This window comes from Maylandia zebra, linkage group LG12 (assembly GCF_041146795.1).
Source record: "Maylandia zebra isolate NMK-2024a linkage group LG12, Mzebra_GT3a, whole genome shotgun sequence".
In the NCBI taxonomy this organism is placed as follows: Eukaryota; Metazoa; Chordata; class Actinopteri; order Cichliformes; family Cichlidae; genus Maylandia; species Maylandia zebra.
Window position 1 is genome coordinate 32,471,094 of NC_135178.1, and position 15,927 is coordinate 32,487,020.

At 38.0% G+C, this 15,927-nt stretch overlaps 1 protein-coding gene and 1 long non-coding RNA gene across 4 annotated transcripts in view; one reads left to right on the forward strand and one right to left on the reverse strand.

Moving 5' to 3' along the window:
* Window positions 1-15,927, reverse strand: part of ksr2 (kinase suppressor of ras 2) — a 120,193-nt gene that overhangs the window by 66,301 nt on the left and 37,965 nt on the right. The gene's annotated exons all lie outside the window — the stretch shown is intronic.
* The window catches only part of LOC143421521 (uncharacterized), a 34,654-nt gene continuing 31,139 nt past the window's right edge, over window positions 12,413-15,927 (forward strand). Inside the window, exons 1-2 of the long non-coding RNA XR_013101196.1 lie at window positions 12,413-12,640; window positions 12,855-12,941. This is a non-coding gene — a long non-coding RNA (uncharacterized LOC143421521). The remainder of the gene's footprint in view (window positions 12,641-12,854; window positions 12,942-15,927) is intronic.

Below are 15,927 nucleotides of genomic sequence, written 5' to 3' on the forward strand. Positions count from 1 at the left end.
AACAGTTAAATAAAACAGTTTTATTGAAGTTATTCAACTAAAAGAGACGGACAAGCCGTTATCACCATAAAAGAAACACAAACAAAACTCAGGCGTTGGTCAAATAAAGCAAAAAGTCAAAAGGAAAGCACAGCTCACCAGCTGGAAACCACAAACACAGCTCACTAGCTGGAAACACCACAAGACACAGCTCACCAGCTGGAAACACCGCAAAAACACTCAGCTCACTAGCTGTACCCACACAAATGGCACTCTGGCCCAGAGCTCACCCTGCTCTGGGCTTAAATACCTTTAATTGCTGATGGGAGTCAGCTGTAAAGGAGGGAAAGGTGGCATCACAGGTAGGAGGTAGTGGGACACGCCCACACAGGCACCTTCAGGAGGAGGCCCTGCTAGGGCCATAACACACGAAAGCATGATATTAAATGTTGCTTATTTTTCCTTATACAAGCTTATCTGCTGCCATACCAGTTAAACAAAAGTTTGTCTGCATTAATAATCTAACATCTCTGTAAGCATAACAGATGGTCATGGCATGATGCTTCTTTCTTCTTTCTGCTGGTTCTTTTAGGGATCACCACAGTGGATCATTTGTCTCCATCTCACCCTATTCATGCATCTTCCTCAGTCACACCAACCCTCCTTCACTACATCCATAAATCTTCTCTGTGGTCCACCTCATTTCCTCCAGCGTGGTAGCTTCATATTCAGCATCCATTGATGAATATATGAACTATCCTTCCTCTACACATGTCCAGACTATATCAGCCTTGCCTCTCTAAGTTTGCCTCCAGACTGTTGTCCATATAGTTGTTTCAAAGTGGCTCGCTGTTCCTTTTTCTAAGCTAGGGGCAGGATATTTTCCCTAAACCTGGCATCTTTCATTCCATTTAATTTCTGCAATCTTCAATCCCTTTCTTTTAACATTACTAGTACTCTATAACATCCATTTTTCAAGGCCAAGTCTTAGCAGTGTCATCCTGTCTCTATAACAATAGAAAAAAGCCTCTCGATCTTACTGTAACACTCATTGTTGCTCTTTGTAGGATGCACTAAAATACAGTTCCAACTAATGGAACAGAAGACCAAGCATAAAAATACAGGAAGGAGAAGAAGAGACAAAGAACATAGGTGATCACAGTGGACAAAGTTTTTCAATAAGATGAAACTGAGAGACTTTCAGTTTTCTAGTTGTGAAGTTATTTTTTTTTTCTCAAAACAGCTACGTGGCAATAGTACGTGATGTACAAATTATTTAAATCTTCAATTTAGCATTACTTTTTCAACCATCGCTTGTCTGACACCTGGAAATAATTTGCTGCTTCAAGAGACATTTTGTGGTTCTACAAAAGAGCCTATATTGAACAGATAGAACAGCTCAGAATGACAAAAACCAAATAGTAATTCTCATGTGCTGAAAGTTTCAAGCTTCAATTCTAATTAAATATTCCTGGCGCTCAACTTTTGGATGTTTTCCACTAATGGCCTGGATTCAAAAACTGTCCTCCTGTCTTTTGTACATCCAAATTCTCTCTAAGTGTGTCTCATTTGCCACCAAATTGTTTGGGATAAATAGGAATTAAATGCAACTTTATTCTCTGGAGCTGTAAGATGTAAACAGGTGTACAAGCTGTCCTCAAAAAGTAATCACAGTTTTATATTGCTGGAATATTTCCTGTCTGATTTGCAAGCACGTCTTTGATTTGCACACAACAGAAATTACAACACTTTCTGTGTATCCTGCATTTTCACAACTCAAAGAAACTGCAATCTTATGTAATTAGAATTGTCCATAGCACTGTTGTAGTATGTCATATTTCCCTGAGGTAATATATTTAAAAAGAACTGCATACATGTCTATTAGCCATTATGCAGATGACAATCAGCTATAATTATCTATGCAGCCGGATGAAACAAATGAGTTGTTTGAACTTAAAGCCTTAAAACCCTTAAGTTGGATTTGGCTATGAAAACCTCAGAAACAAATTGACTAGACCTACAAGAATCTTTGAGTAATTTTAGTGTACACTATCATTAAAATCACACATTCTCCTCATGCAGGTGAAAGCCTGCCTTCTTTCACCTAGTCTAGTTTTAAAAACTCTAAGGTGATGGCAATAAAGACTAGGAGGAGTTCTTATTTTTGTCTTCATTGTCTCCCTATTAAATTCCTAATCCTTCACATGTAAAGCCTTAAACAATCATGCCCTATCATATCTTAAAGACCTCATAGTGCCTTTCATCATATGTTAGAAGTACAATAGGAGGCAGAGCCTTCAGCATAGACACCTTTAAACTTTAGCTTAAAATATGCATTTCTTTTTATAGCTAGGTCTGGCTCTGAAATATAATTTTAATGCTATGGACTTGTGATGCACTGATCACCTCTCTTTCAATCTTCTCCCTTTCCCCCTCACTTATATGCCAATCGGTTCTCACTTTGTCTTTTCTTAAAAGGGAGGGGTTTTTCCTATTGTCCATGTAGTAAGCAAATTTTGGGTTTCTGTTTAAAATATAGTAAGGAGCTTTTCTGTGAATTGGCACATAAAAAGTTGATCTGAACAAATTTTTAGAATTCAAATGCACAGAATGACTGATTGAAAAATAACATCAGTAAATAATTTTATGATTAATAACATTTTTCATTAATGCAATGCAATTAGATCACTTTGTTGTTAGCAGTTTATGAAGCCTTTTAAAGTATACTCATTTTCATGTCAGTGGTGGCAGAGCAGCCGGGCAGTATCTCTCATTGCACTGTGCTTCCTGAGATGTAATGGAAGAAATATAGACATAATTTCCTCGCAGAACTTCAGAGTTTAATTCTGTTAATGATTACTATAACAGTTTCACCTCATTTTTCATCTTGGGAGAACAGTCTTGACATATTTTTCATTGCTCACACATTCAGAAAACTTACAGTCAACTGCTTTATTTCATCTAACTTGGGTCTGAACTTTAAATAACTTTAATAAAGTGTAAATGTTTTGTTTTTTTAATATAGTGAAAACTACTGACATGACACCTACAAAAAGGCAAAACTTTTCCGTGAGAAGTCAGGACAGTGTTCTGTTCTCCTCCTCATTACCTGCTCGCCAACAGGGCTGTGTGTGTAAGCATGCTGTGTATATTTATTTCAGCTTTGAATTTAATCAGAATTTATTTTCTTAATTCAGACAAAATGAAACCATAGATCAAACTCTAAACTTTGTGATACAGGTATGAAAGAAACAGTGCAAGATGCACGACAGCTGGACGACAGCTGGACAACAGCTGTGCAGGTTAAGTGGTATTTCTGAAAAACAGAGAGCTGTAAAGGGCAGCAACACTAAAAAGTAAGAGGGGTCAAGGGCAATGTGGGACCTGCAGCAGATATTATCAGTTTCGTCTTTAACATCAGAGAGCAAAACTGATATGAAAGCCTTCACTTGATGGTTAGAATGATAAATGATGGTAATAACTTCCTTTATGGTTGTTGGGCACTAAAGCAGTCATACTCTGCTATTTAATAAATCAGAAAGCAGCTGTCAATTCACCCTGCACTAGTTGCTTTGTCTCTGTCAGAGTGATGTTTGACATAATTTCCGCACAACAAACTTAGTATTAGATCTTCCCATATAACAGATTGAAATGAGACTTTAATGATCATGTCAGGAAACTTCATGTAATGAAAGGAAAAGCGAAACAAGATTCCCACAAAATTAACTAAATGCCTTGAGCACAGCGCAACTGCAATAAATCTTTCCTTTGTTACAATGAGGTAATTTCTCACATATGATTTTTCCTCATCTTAGAAAAGAATTACTTTTAAGGATAACTTCTAATCGCCTACTTCAATCCTGTTATCCGCCCCAACAAGCTCCCACACGTTCACAAATCGCCACAGAAAAACTATCAGCCTAAATAAATCCATTTTCCACAAGCAACGGTGGCATTTAGGCTCACCTCCACTCCTAAACACTCATATAAATTCATAATCATGACTCCAATTTCTGGCCGCTGGGCGAGGCTGGGGTGAGCACTCATTATTGCCAATAGACGTGCGAATGGATGGAAGGGATGGGTGGGGGCGTCTAGCTTTTAACAGCTTGGTGGTGACATCCCCTCTCACCTGAATTATCATTAATGGCCAAGGGGCCAAATACCTGATTAACATGGATGAGGTTTTGTCCACAGAGAAAAGCATCTTCACCCTTATTCCACACACATACATATTTTATTTCACAGCAGTGACATATATATAGCCTTGTGGAGTACACTTGACACCACAGTGAACGTCACTCGCCGGAGAAAATGCAGGGCCAATAATCCTCCGGGGTCAGAGGTAATTGGCTATTGCTGTGTTCTGGATTTCTTATTGGATCACGTGGAGACCAGCTGCATTGATTCGATCTGAGCTTAAGTTTCAGGGAACACTCCAAAATGTATTCTTAAAGTAAAAGCAATAAAATTGTCTTCATTGTAACAGAGCAGTAACAGGGGATAATTTCACTTCAATTACCAAAGCAGTAAGGTTTCTGCCTTAATTGTGAGGTGCTGTACTTTTTGTACCACTGGAGTTGCTGCTGCAGTAAGAGTGTTGTGGTTTAACATGTGAGCAGACAAATCCAAAATTCCTAACAGACCATATAATTACATCATAGCTACATACCATACACTTTTGTTCCTGATTGGTTGTCTAATCCCATATTGGACAGTTCAAGCACAGTTCTAGTCAGTGGTATAACCTCCATTTCAGATCAGTGCACAAGATGTATTAAACTACAGGTAACCATAAAAAGTGGCACTTCTGCCTCAATCTGTATTACCAGATTAGCCTGGTTCCAGACCTCTGAACCATCACCCACATTTACGGTTCGTGTAGCAGCTCTGATGTTGTGCCCAATGACGGCTCTTTCATTCGGAGAATCAGCTGACCAGTCACAGCTTAGCAGGCAAAGATTGCGAATGGAAGTGTCACTTTGCTGGGTAGCAAGCAAGAGATTAACAAAGCAATATAAATTGGCTTTGTTAATCCAACTTCCAGTTATACCAACTCTGGAAACTTAGTTGATTTTGTTTTTTAATGACTGAACTCATGGAGTGTTCCTATTTAATTGACAATGGTTTATATGAACTCTCAGCATGAAAGCAGATCTGATATTTTAGATTTGTTGTCATTGTATTTCAGAGAATTCAGCTGAGCAAAACTTAAATTTGGGGACGGATGCTATAAAAAAGACAAAAACAATCACTATATTAACATCAAAGTTCATGCACTGGCACGTTCCAGCTGTTTTAATGGTAAACGACAAAGGCAGGGTGCAATTTGTGGGGAGAAAAAAAGCATCAGAGACGGGAATATTTTTAAAACTTTCCTCCATCAGAACAATTCAGGAACCATAGTGGTCCTACAGATTACGATGCCTGCAAGTGGGATGAATAATGTTGCTCCTGTCATTAAAAGAATTTAGATATAAAAGTCAAGGCACTATTACCGAAAAAAGGTGAAGCAAACAAAAAGCAAGTAAAATAGCTAAGCTGGGTTAGAACAGACTAACAGAACAGACTGATGGAGGCTACAAGCACCATGTGGGAGCACACAGAGATAGAACAGAGGGAGATATACACAAGAGGAGATACGGCAGAATGGACACAACTGGGGAACACAGCACAACACACAAAACACACATTCTGAGGAATAGAATTTGACGGACGAGACAGGGGAAGCAAAACTGAACATCGCACGCATGAAACAGACTATCAAAATAAAATGGGAAGTAACACATTCACTGAGGCCCACACTAAGACATGTCAGGATAAAAAACAGAAGGAATAAACACAGGGACCAGAACTAGAGATGACTGAATTTGACAAGACAGGGAAACCGGACAACCATGGAAACAGAGACAGAAGGTAAACAAATATGGAGACACTGATGACAGGACATGGAAATGAAACAATGGCAACAAAACACCATATCATAATCAAGCAATAAACCAAGAACTATATATATCAATAATAAAACTACATGGCTCTAAAAAATACTAAACTCAAGCAACTACATAACATAAACACTTAAATCCAAAAGAACGAAACATTACCAAAAACAAAATTCAAAATACAGGATCAGAGAGCTTGGAGCATGACAATTTCTGTAAAAGTATTTTAAATGTAATAATTTAATTTGCAAGAATATTTGACCTCTTTTAAATGTAACTAATTAATTTGTGCACTATTCTCAGTCCAGTTTGTCATTTCCTCTTAATGTGGGTACAAGGAAACACATCAATTTAAAAGTTTTAATGCAATTTCAACCCTTGGTTTTCCACTGCACCTTTCCATAATGTAAGCCACTTAACTTCAATATTATAAAATAATCTCAAAATCCAATAGCGCATGATGTTGGCCTGACTTCATAAATAATAAATGAATTAATAAAGAGTGTAGGTTTTCTGTCAATGAAGTTCCATTCTATGAATATCATTCTGACTTTAAATCCATTAAATTGCAACCACACCAGAGGAGATCATAATGTTTTGGCTCAGGTAATACAATTGAGGTTCACGCAGTTGTATAACCTGAGCCTGACCTGAATATCAGTTTGAAAGAAAGATTATATTTGAGCCCTCTGCAGGGGTTATTTGTTCACAGAGCTGGTGGTGCCGCAAAAGGGAGCTTAAATGTCCAACTCAGCTGCTCTGGACATTAAAAAATCCTACCAGTTTACCAGAATAGAGTCTGTGAAATGCCCAGTATAGAAGCCAGGGTAGAATATAACAGTTACGTGAGTGAGTGAGTGAGTGAGTGAGTAGTACATGTCTTTTCTCCTGCATGCCTTACCTAGGTGGCATCTTCATGTACATTAGGCTTTCTAGATCTCATCTCTGCCGTTACCCAAGGTAGTGTGCAACAAGTGAGAAAGGACAACTTTGGACACATCCCCTCCTAATTCTCATAACATTTTCAGGAGTTCATGAATGAAAAAAGCTTTTAATGTTCAACACTTGATCATCACAACTATACTGCAGTTTCCTTTGAACTGCAGATAGAACTCAACCCAATAAAACATTATTTTGTGACAGGATTGGTACATGTTATGGATGGCTGAAAAATAACACATTGACAGCGGTTCAAAAGGGAACCATAATGAAAGGGGTGAAGAGAGAAAGAAAAGGAAACAGAGAACGAAAGGGGAAAGGAAAGGGGAGCGAAATATATGGTGTGTACACCAGTTCAGTGAAAGCAAACAGCTAAATTAGTCATGGAAAGGATGCAAATTTGCTTCCCCTGAGTGTTGCATGGTAGAATTACCCTGAGAGAAGCAGAGGGTGAATCATGCCAACCCCCGGCACCATGTGATTTATTAGCAAACATCCAATTCAATAAGAAAGTGCTTAACATTCAAAAAGCTGTGGAAGTCTCATAAGGTGGCATTAACTATAGGATATTACCATTTCTACTGGCAGTGGGAAGGCAAGACTAGAGACATTGGAAAAAACAAACACACCCACTTTCCAGAGTGATCTTAGTATGACGCGCCAAGTGGGACTGTGACAGACGAACAACTCACTTGGCCTTTTCCACGCACGAATGTTACTACTCATTAACATAGACAACGAGGTTCATTAATTGACACTCCAGCCCAAAGAGCCTCTCTGCTTTGAAAGGGCATGGAGAGGGGGGGAGAGAGGGAGAGGGGGGATGCTGTAAAATAACTGTGAGGAGAGGAAGAGAGATAGACAGGGTGCTACATAAGCAAAATGAAATTGCTGTTGCACTCCTGCATAGAAATTAAAGTTTAAGTGGTCCTGGATATCCGGCACACTTATGTTTTCTAAGTAAAACTATTAACAAGTCTCAAAGAACTCTCAAAAAAGTATTCCACGAGCACGTACATTTACGTGGTGAGATATAAACAATTTCTTTCAGGAGGTGTTTTGTAAGAAAGTGTATTTTCCTCTCAACTGGTACTTTCATTGTTTACCAAAGGATTTGCAGACATGAATAATTAGAACCCTAGACAAAAAAAACCAACACAATTTGGCAAAAAGTAAGAAACTAATTTTTAAAAGTGTTTTGTAATCTCTCAAGTCTCTCTCAATGCTCCCAAGACACTATCTTTTCAAAAAAAAAAAAACCCTGTCAGAGCAGGAACCCAAGAACTCTTACAGAATCTCAGAAACTTTTTATATGTATTTCACAAACAGTAAGGGAGATAAATAAGAATAAATAAGAATAAGTCATTTGCTCTTGGACCCAAAATAATTCCTGTTCTGGCCTTAATGATTGAAACAACACTATTAAAGTGCTCAAACATCGGCATCAAGACTGTTGAAACCTTCATACAGTAGAAGCAAAATACTTTAGTCGACTTACTCAATAGCTGAAAAAGACTTTTAACCCTTGTATGGTGTTCGGGTCTGTGAGACCCGTGTTCAGTTTTTGTCAAAAGAAAAATTAAACAATTAATTATTTTTTCACGTGTAAATGTGTTGTGTCTTTCCACTCACTCCACTTGATTATAACTGATTTATTTATAACATTTTATATAAAAGAAAAACGAGAAGCACATTAATTCATAAATGTGATCTAACAAAGGTAAAGGGAAGAAATTAACCATGTTTGCTGTTCATATGTCTTGTAATTGGGATGAAGTAAACATCTGTTGAGTAATTTAACATAAAATTGTTTGATAGTGTTAATTTGGAAAGCCAAAACTCTAGCGGGTCCACCAGACCCATGAACACTGGCTGAGTAACAAAAATACGAACACCACACAAGGGTTAAAAAAGCTCAAGCAAAACTGTAATGATCTTCACATAACATTTTAGCAGAAATTTAGGTCAGGCTCTAATAACAGCTCATGGTCATACACTCGACAACAAACTTTGTTAGGTACAACGACCTCCTGAACTTCAAATCAAGTATCAGAATAGGTAAGAGGTTTATTTCAGTTACTTTGAACGTGGTGTGCTTGACGTGCTGCTCTGAGTAGCTACTCAGTAGCTGAGTAGAAGCCGCTGAGGTTGTGGGATTTGTCCACACAACTGTCATACTGGTCGCTGAACCTAAAGAACAAAAACAGACTTCAAGATATAGTTACAATGTATCGTAAAATCGCACATGTGAACCTGAATGATCTTCCTCATCTGTACAAGGCTGACACCTTGAAGAAGGTCCATTGTTTCTGGCTTTCCTAGGCACCCTTATAAAAAAACAAAAAACAAACAAACAAACAAAAAAACCTTTTCCTTCCACCTTGTTGCAGATACTTGTATGCCAATGCACAGGACAGACTCAAAAGCTCATTTGTCCCAACTTCCAAAGTTACTTGAATAACTCATTATGTTCTCAATATTAATGTTGTTTTTTGGTCTATATTTACCACTTGTTTATTGCATTTTGCTTGATGTGTGTGTGATCTGGCTGTATAAAGAATTCCTCCTTGACAGATATCCTTGAACCATCTCTAGGGTTTACAGAGAATGGTCTAAAAAAGCGAAAGCATCCAGTGAGCAGCAGTACTCTGGGCAAAAATGTGTCTGTTGATGCCAGACACTAGGGAGAAATGGTCAAACTGCTTCAAGCTGATAGGTAGGCGACAGCAAATCAACTAGCCACTTAATGTAAAACCAAGGTTTGCAGAAGAGGATCTGTGAATGCACGACACATGGGGCTACAGCAGTAGAATATCACATGAGTTCAGCTAACAGCAGGAAACTAGGCTACAATTCACAATAATCAAAACTGGACAATACACATGGGAAAAAATTGATGAGTCTCAATTTCTGCTGCAAAATTCATATGGTAGGTTCAATATTTGTGTGTGTGTATCTATCCTGCCTTGCTCAAGCTGCTGATGGTGGAGTATTGTTGTGGGAGATGTTTTCTTGGCACACTTTGGGACCCTTAATGCCAACAGAACACTGGTTAAATGCCAGAGTCTTCAGGAATATTGTTATAGACCAGTTCCATCATTTTATGACCACAGTGGACCCAACCAATGTACCACATCACAAAGCTTAAATCATCTCTGAGTCATTTCACTATATTGAAAAGTGACAATTTAGTTTACTGTAGTCAAATGGCCTCTACAGTCACTAGATGTCAGTCCAGTAAAGCAGCGGTCCCCAACCACTTTTGCGCCACAGACCATTTTATGTCCGAGAATATTTTCACAGATCAGCCTTTAAGGTGTCGCGGATTAATGCAACAAAGTAAAACTACCAAAAAAAGAAGATTTATTCATAACACACGGGAAAAGACCCAAGGAAACCGAGTTAACGATAAAACACGATAACAAAATAACGATACAAACCCTGAAAACCATAAATTTCACACCGAAGCCTCAACTCTCGTGACCCAGTACCAAATGATTCACGGACCGGTACCGGTCCATGGGCCGGGGGTGGGGTCTGCTGCAGCAACACACCTTTGGAAACAGGAGACTGGCATCATGGATGCACAGCCAAAAACATATCAATCAACTCTGTGATGTTAACATACCAGTATGGATGAAAATCTCTGAGAACTGTTTACTGTGACTTGTTGAATCTCTGTCACAAAGAACTGAGCAGTTCTGAAGGCAAAAAAGGGTATTTTCCCACATTCCCCCTTTTATCCAGTATCTCTTTGTAATAAATGCAAAGATACTATAAAATATAATCTATATTATCTTTAAATCATTATTATTTGATAGCGGTAACAATTTAGGTGTCTCAATTTAACAGTGACAACAAGAAGATCCAGGTAAAAGACATTAAATAGTGATTAGAACACTTGAGATGTGTGTGTAAGCATCACCTACAATGTTTGTGGAAGTCTGTGTTTTCAGTCAGGTCAGTAGAAACTGATTGTAAAAACCAGCTCTCACATTTCAAAGTCAGATTTGTATATGAAGGGGCAAATGATGGCGTCATTAAAAATGATTACCTAGCTGACAAGATGTTAAGTATGCTAACACGAAAAATGTAATTATCTATGTCTGTCTCTCAAGGATATATGTGCACGACGAGGCCGATTGAAAAAGAAAATTCAGAAACCTCTGGTGAGCCACTCTTTTTGATATGTAATTTAAAATTGATTTTGATGCTGCACATATTCAATCATGTCACGTAAGGTTAACAGTGGTTTGATGGCAATTTACCAGCAACACTAGGAGTCATTTCAGTTATCACAGCAAAACAAACAGTAATATTGCCACTGTATTGACACAGCGGTGCTCTTTAACCCTCTCCGTGGAAAATTCTGTCTTGAAAAATGGGTTTCCAAGCTGCATGTGTTGACATCAAGTACACATTATTTGACAGACAGGCAGCATATTATGGTTTCTACAACCCCAAAGCTAAAAAAAAAAAAAAAAAAGAAGTTAGGGCATGAAGAACAATGTCAATAAAAACAGAATGAAATGATTTACAAACCTCATAAACTCATATTTTAAACATAAAGGAACACAGAATACATTAAATGTTTAAACTGAGACATTTTACTCTTTCATTAAAAATATTAGCACATATTGAATTTGAAGAGAGCGATACGTCTCAAACAACACATTGGGGCCCTCAGGCTGCACTGCATAAAAATGGGCACGGTTCTGTCATGGAAATCAGTGGATAGGCTCAGGAGCTCTTCCAAAAATCACCACTGCTGAAAGTTATATACAGGTTTTACAGCAACATATGCTTTAATCCAGATAGTAGGGGGAAGGCCTTGCATAACATATACTATATGTCTTGCATGTTTCAGCAAGACAATGCTAAACCACATACTACATCTATTACAACAGCATGGCTTAATAGTGGAAGGGTCCACATGCTAAAATGGTCTGCTTGCAGTCCAAACCTTTTACCAAATTAAAACTGTTTGCACATCACAAAACAAAAAATACAGCAAAGAAGACTCAGGACTGAGCAGTGAAAATTCTCTATCAGTAAAGAATGGGATAATATTCCTTTCGCAAAAGTCCACTGGTCTCTTCATATCCCAGATGTTCAAACAATCTGAAAGAACAGAGGATGCTACATAGGTGTAAATATGGCCATGACCCAACTTTTTGCAGATGTGTTACTTCCATTGATTTCAAAATGTCTTGCTGGACTGTCTCACTGACATAAAATTGTGGATGCTGTTACATTTTTTAAATGTGAATCAGTGAAAAACAGAAGGGGTACTCTATTCAGACCTTCTGAACTTCACTCTGGAAAATTCCCAAACATCCTTGCAAGGGTGTGAGGCTGCTTTTTCACAGCTGTTTCACATTTGAAAAACAAAGAAATGCTGTTTAATATAAATTGTGAAGGATAAGAAGTTTCTCTCCTCTGCTTACTTCACTTCATCCACCCTTGCTTATTGGAATAGCCTCTTGTCCACACAATGGCGTGTCCAGCGGGGTGGCCTGGGGGGGCACAGGCCACCCCCCCCAACCAGACTGGCCACCCCAGGTGCCACCCCAAAGGTAAAACAATAAAATTCAATCAAATATCAAATGTACGATTATGTTTTCACGGTGAAGCTCAGATATCCGAGTGTAAGTGAATGCAGCATCGGCTTCTGCGCTATGCGCATCACGTTAGCAAAGGTAGGAGAGCCAAGCACGAAGGACAACACTGCAGGAAACAATTTTTCGGTGAAAGAAAATGAGGACAGAATAAATGTCCCGGTAAGTAATATTAAGTTTGTTGAGTTTAGTAAACTTCGGTGAAATTAGAATACCAAGGAAAAAAATAACACTTAAAGAATTTTTGCAACCATCGAATATTTCAGACAGTATGCTACTGAGGGCAGCTAACATAAGAGTTATGAGTTATAAGATGCAGGTCGATGTGTAAAAATAAGTCAGTGGTTTGGTGGTGGCTATGGCGGGGCTTCCACAGAGGCCAGCAGGTGGATGAGGGAAGGGGAGGCAGGAGGAGAGCCCCGAGGCGGCCACCAGTCCGTGTGTCAGGTGAACTGAACTTCAGGTAAGAAGTTATGACCTGCAGTCTATCTGGGTCAGATATAAACCAAGTTTAGGTGCAGTTTATTTTCGTTGTGCTGACTTTTTACAGTCAGTTACAATACCTCATACTGCGTGAGCTAGCATGACGAGTTTATACAGCTGTTCGGTTGCTATGATGTTACTGATAGTGAACTTTATTTTATTCATAAGGTTAGTTAGTAGAGTTGCCAACAGCTCCTTAAAAATGGAATGGTCCCTCATTCAGAGAAAATATTATGGGTTTGGTATTGAGCTGAGAAGAGACACAGTTTGTCCCGGACTTCAGCTAGGATGGAAAAAGACACAAAACTGGAGTTATTCTGTCTTTACGCTGCACAGCTGCCTCTTCTCCTCTCATTCTCTCTCCTCTCTCTCCTGTTGCTACTTCAATCATGAAACTGATCAATGATCAGCTGATCGTCTCTCTTGTTTGTTTATCACCCACTTTGCGCCAGAAAGAGGAAACCAGCAGATGTCGCGCTAAACAGCAGCAGCACGTTTAAGCTTGATCAGCTGTTGTTAGAATTTATTTAGTTAGAATGTTTGCTGGAGCCACAACTGTAAAGCTGTAAAGCTGCTGGTCATGATGTCGGTTTGGATATGTGGTGAGAGGGAAACATGAAGATGAAACCAGGAGATGTCCTTACTGAATCATCAGAGCTGAACAGGTGATGGAGAAACAGGTTTACCTTTTAGGTGACATGAATGAGTTGAAGTTATGAACTGTTTCTGAGAGATAAATAACACCAGGATCCTTTTTTTATGTAGCTGACAGCTGGTAACTGTGCAGGGGCGGGTCTAGCAAAGTGTTGCCAGGGGGCCAGGTAGGGCATTAACAGGGAGAGGAGGGCATAAAGAAATACTTTTCTTTTTTATTCTCATTTAAAATATCTAGCTTTTATTAAATAATTATCTGAATCTTGCGAAGAAAGTTTTTATCTGACGTAAAATGTATAGAAATCATACATATACCAAAAAGACTGTACATCACTGTCACAACAGCATTTGTTTTCATTCAAAGGCTTTATGGCTTTAATACCTGGTGGGCCAATCTGTAGTGAAAATGCCCAATTTTTTGTCCCAGTCCAGCCCTGCAGGTTAATACTGGCAGTGTCACCATGCCAGCTGACTGCATTTCATCATCAGCCAGTGTTGTTCTCAATATTACCAAAGTAAGGCAGCATATAAAGTATTTACTTGCTTTCAGGTTTTATTCAAATGTTAGTCTTTTCAGTTGTTTCTCCACTTTTTTCCTGTTTCAAAATCAAACACCAGTTTGTGAGAAGATTATCTTCTTTTTTTTTTTTTTTTTTTACAGGCATTGGTTTTGCATTGGAATTGGCTAATTTGCCAATTGTATGTTAAAAATGTTCGTATTTTAATATTCAAAAATGTTTTTGCCCAAAACATATGTGCACTACATGTCAGTAAAAATACTATGCAAATATTGATGTCCTTGAATGCTGAATAAACACTGACTGATTGTATTTCTTGTACTTAATCAACACAGTATCTAAACACTTTGCACCGTAGTGGTTAAAATCTCATTCTAATAAGGTTACGGTTATTAGGTTTACAGGGTTATTGAATTATGGTTAACGGTTGGTAGAATTGTTTTTAACATTATCTGCCAATTACATCTGCCACCCTTCTCCAAATCTGTGCCCCTACCTGGCCCCCCCAACAAAAATTTTCTAGACACGCCACTGTGTCCACAGTTTGTTCAAAATGTGGCAGCTCGACTCCTGACAGCCACAGGCAAACAATACAATATTTTGGCCCTTTTACACTGGCTCCCAGTGTGTTTTTGAATAGATTTTAACATTTTTAAGTGACTAAATGGGTTAGCATCTCCCTATCATTCTGATCTTTTAACCAAGTGTGCTCCTTTAAATTAGGACCTTACATCTTCAAAACTATTTTTTTGAACATAGAACATGGGTTTATGAGATATGCAAATCATTGCATTGTTCAGTTTTTATTTACATTTTACACAAGTCCCAAAGTTTTTAAACTGGTAATGTATCTAGCTGGGAGGTTAATTCATTTTGTATTTTGATCATTTATTTATTTATGTCATGTCTAAAGCAAGAAACTTGCAAGGAAACATCTGCTCGTGATGATAAAAAGGAGCATAACAAATGAAAATTAATATTAGCACTGTATTCTTCTACTCTATATGCATATTTATTGTACACTGTTGTACATAGTGTACACTGAATGACTCCGACAAATTTCAAACTAATTACTTCCCTAATTCCCCTAAACTTGGCACCATCCCTGGACTCAGCATATTTTTTTATGCTAAGAATAAACTCATTAATTATTGGAGAGGGAATACGTTTTGCTACTTTGTAGTCATCACAAATTAATATAGAAGAGAAAAAAAAGCTGTAAACAGGAGAGTTTACTGTAAAACTAATATATCTACTTGAACTCTTCTTGCTTCGGGCGATTGTTTTCAGCTTGAACAACTGTTTTGGTTTGCTCACTAAGATATCTGTTTTCAAAAAGTGAAACAAATGCAAAAAATGTTTTAGGGCTAAATATGATGTCAATGTAGATCTGAACTTTTTCACGGTAATAGAAAGGTCACTTCTTTTTAAGTACCATGCTTATCATGCATTAACTGTCATGATTATTCTACTTGTTAAATTCATGCCTGAAGATCTATTTGTACATTACACTGATAAAACAGAGCCGTAGCCGTAGATACAAAAGAATAAAAGGTATCTGTTCAACATCTGTCTCCAAAGATGTGAAGAGACATTACATGATTTTCATTGTGTCTTCATTTTCCATTAAAGCAGTGTTTCTCAAATGGGAGTAACATACAGTCTATTTGGGCTGCTGGTACCACTCAGCACCCCCTATTTTATGATAAATACTGAAAAAAAATCAAACATACATAGTCCTAAAATATTCAAACTTTAATTTGTTCAACCAGTCCCTGGTTTCAATTCAACTCT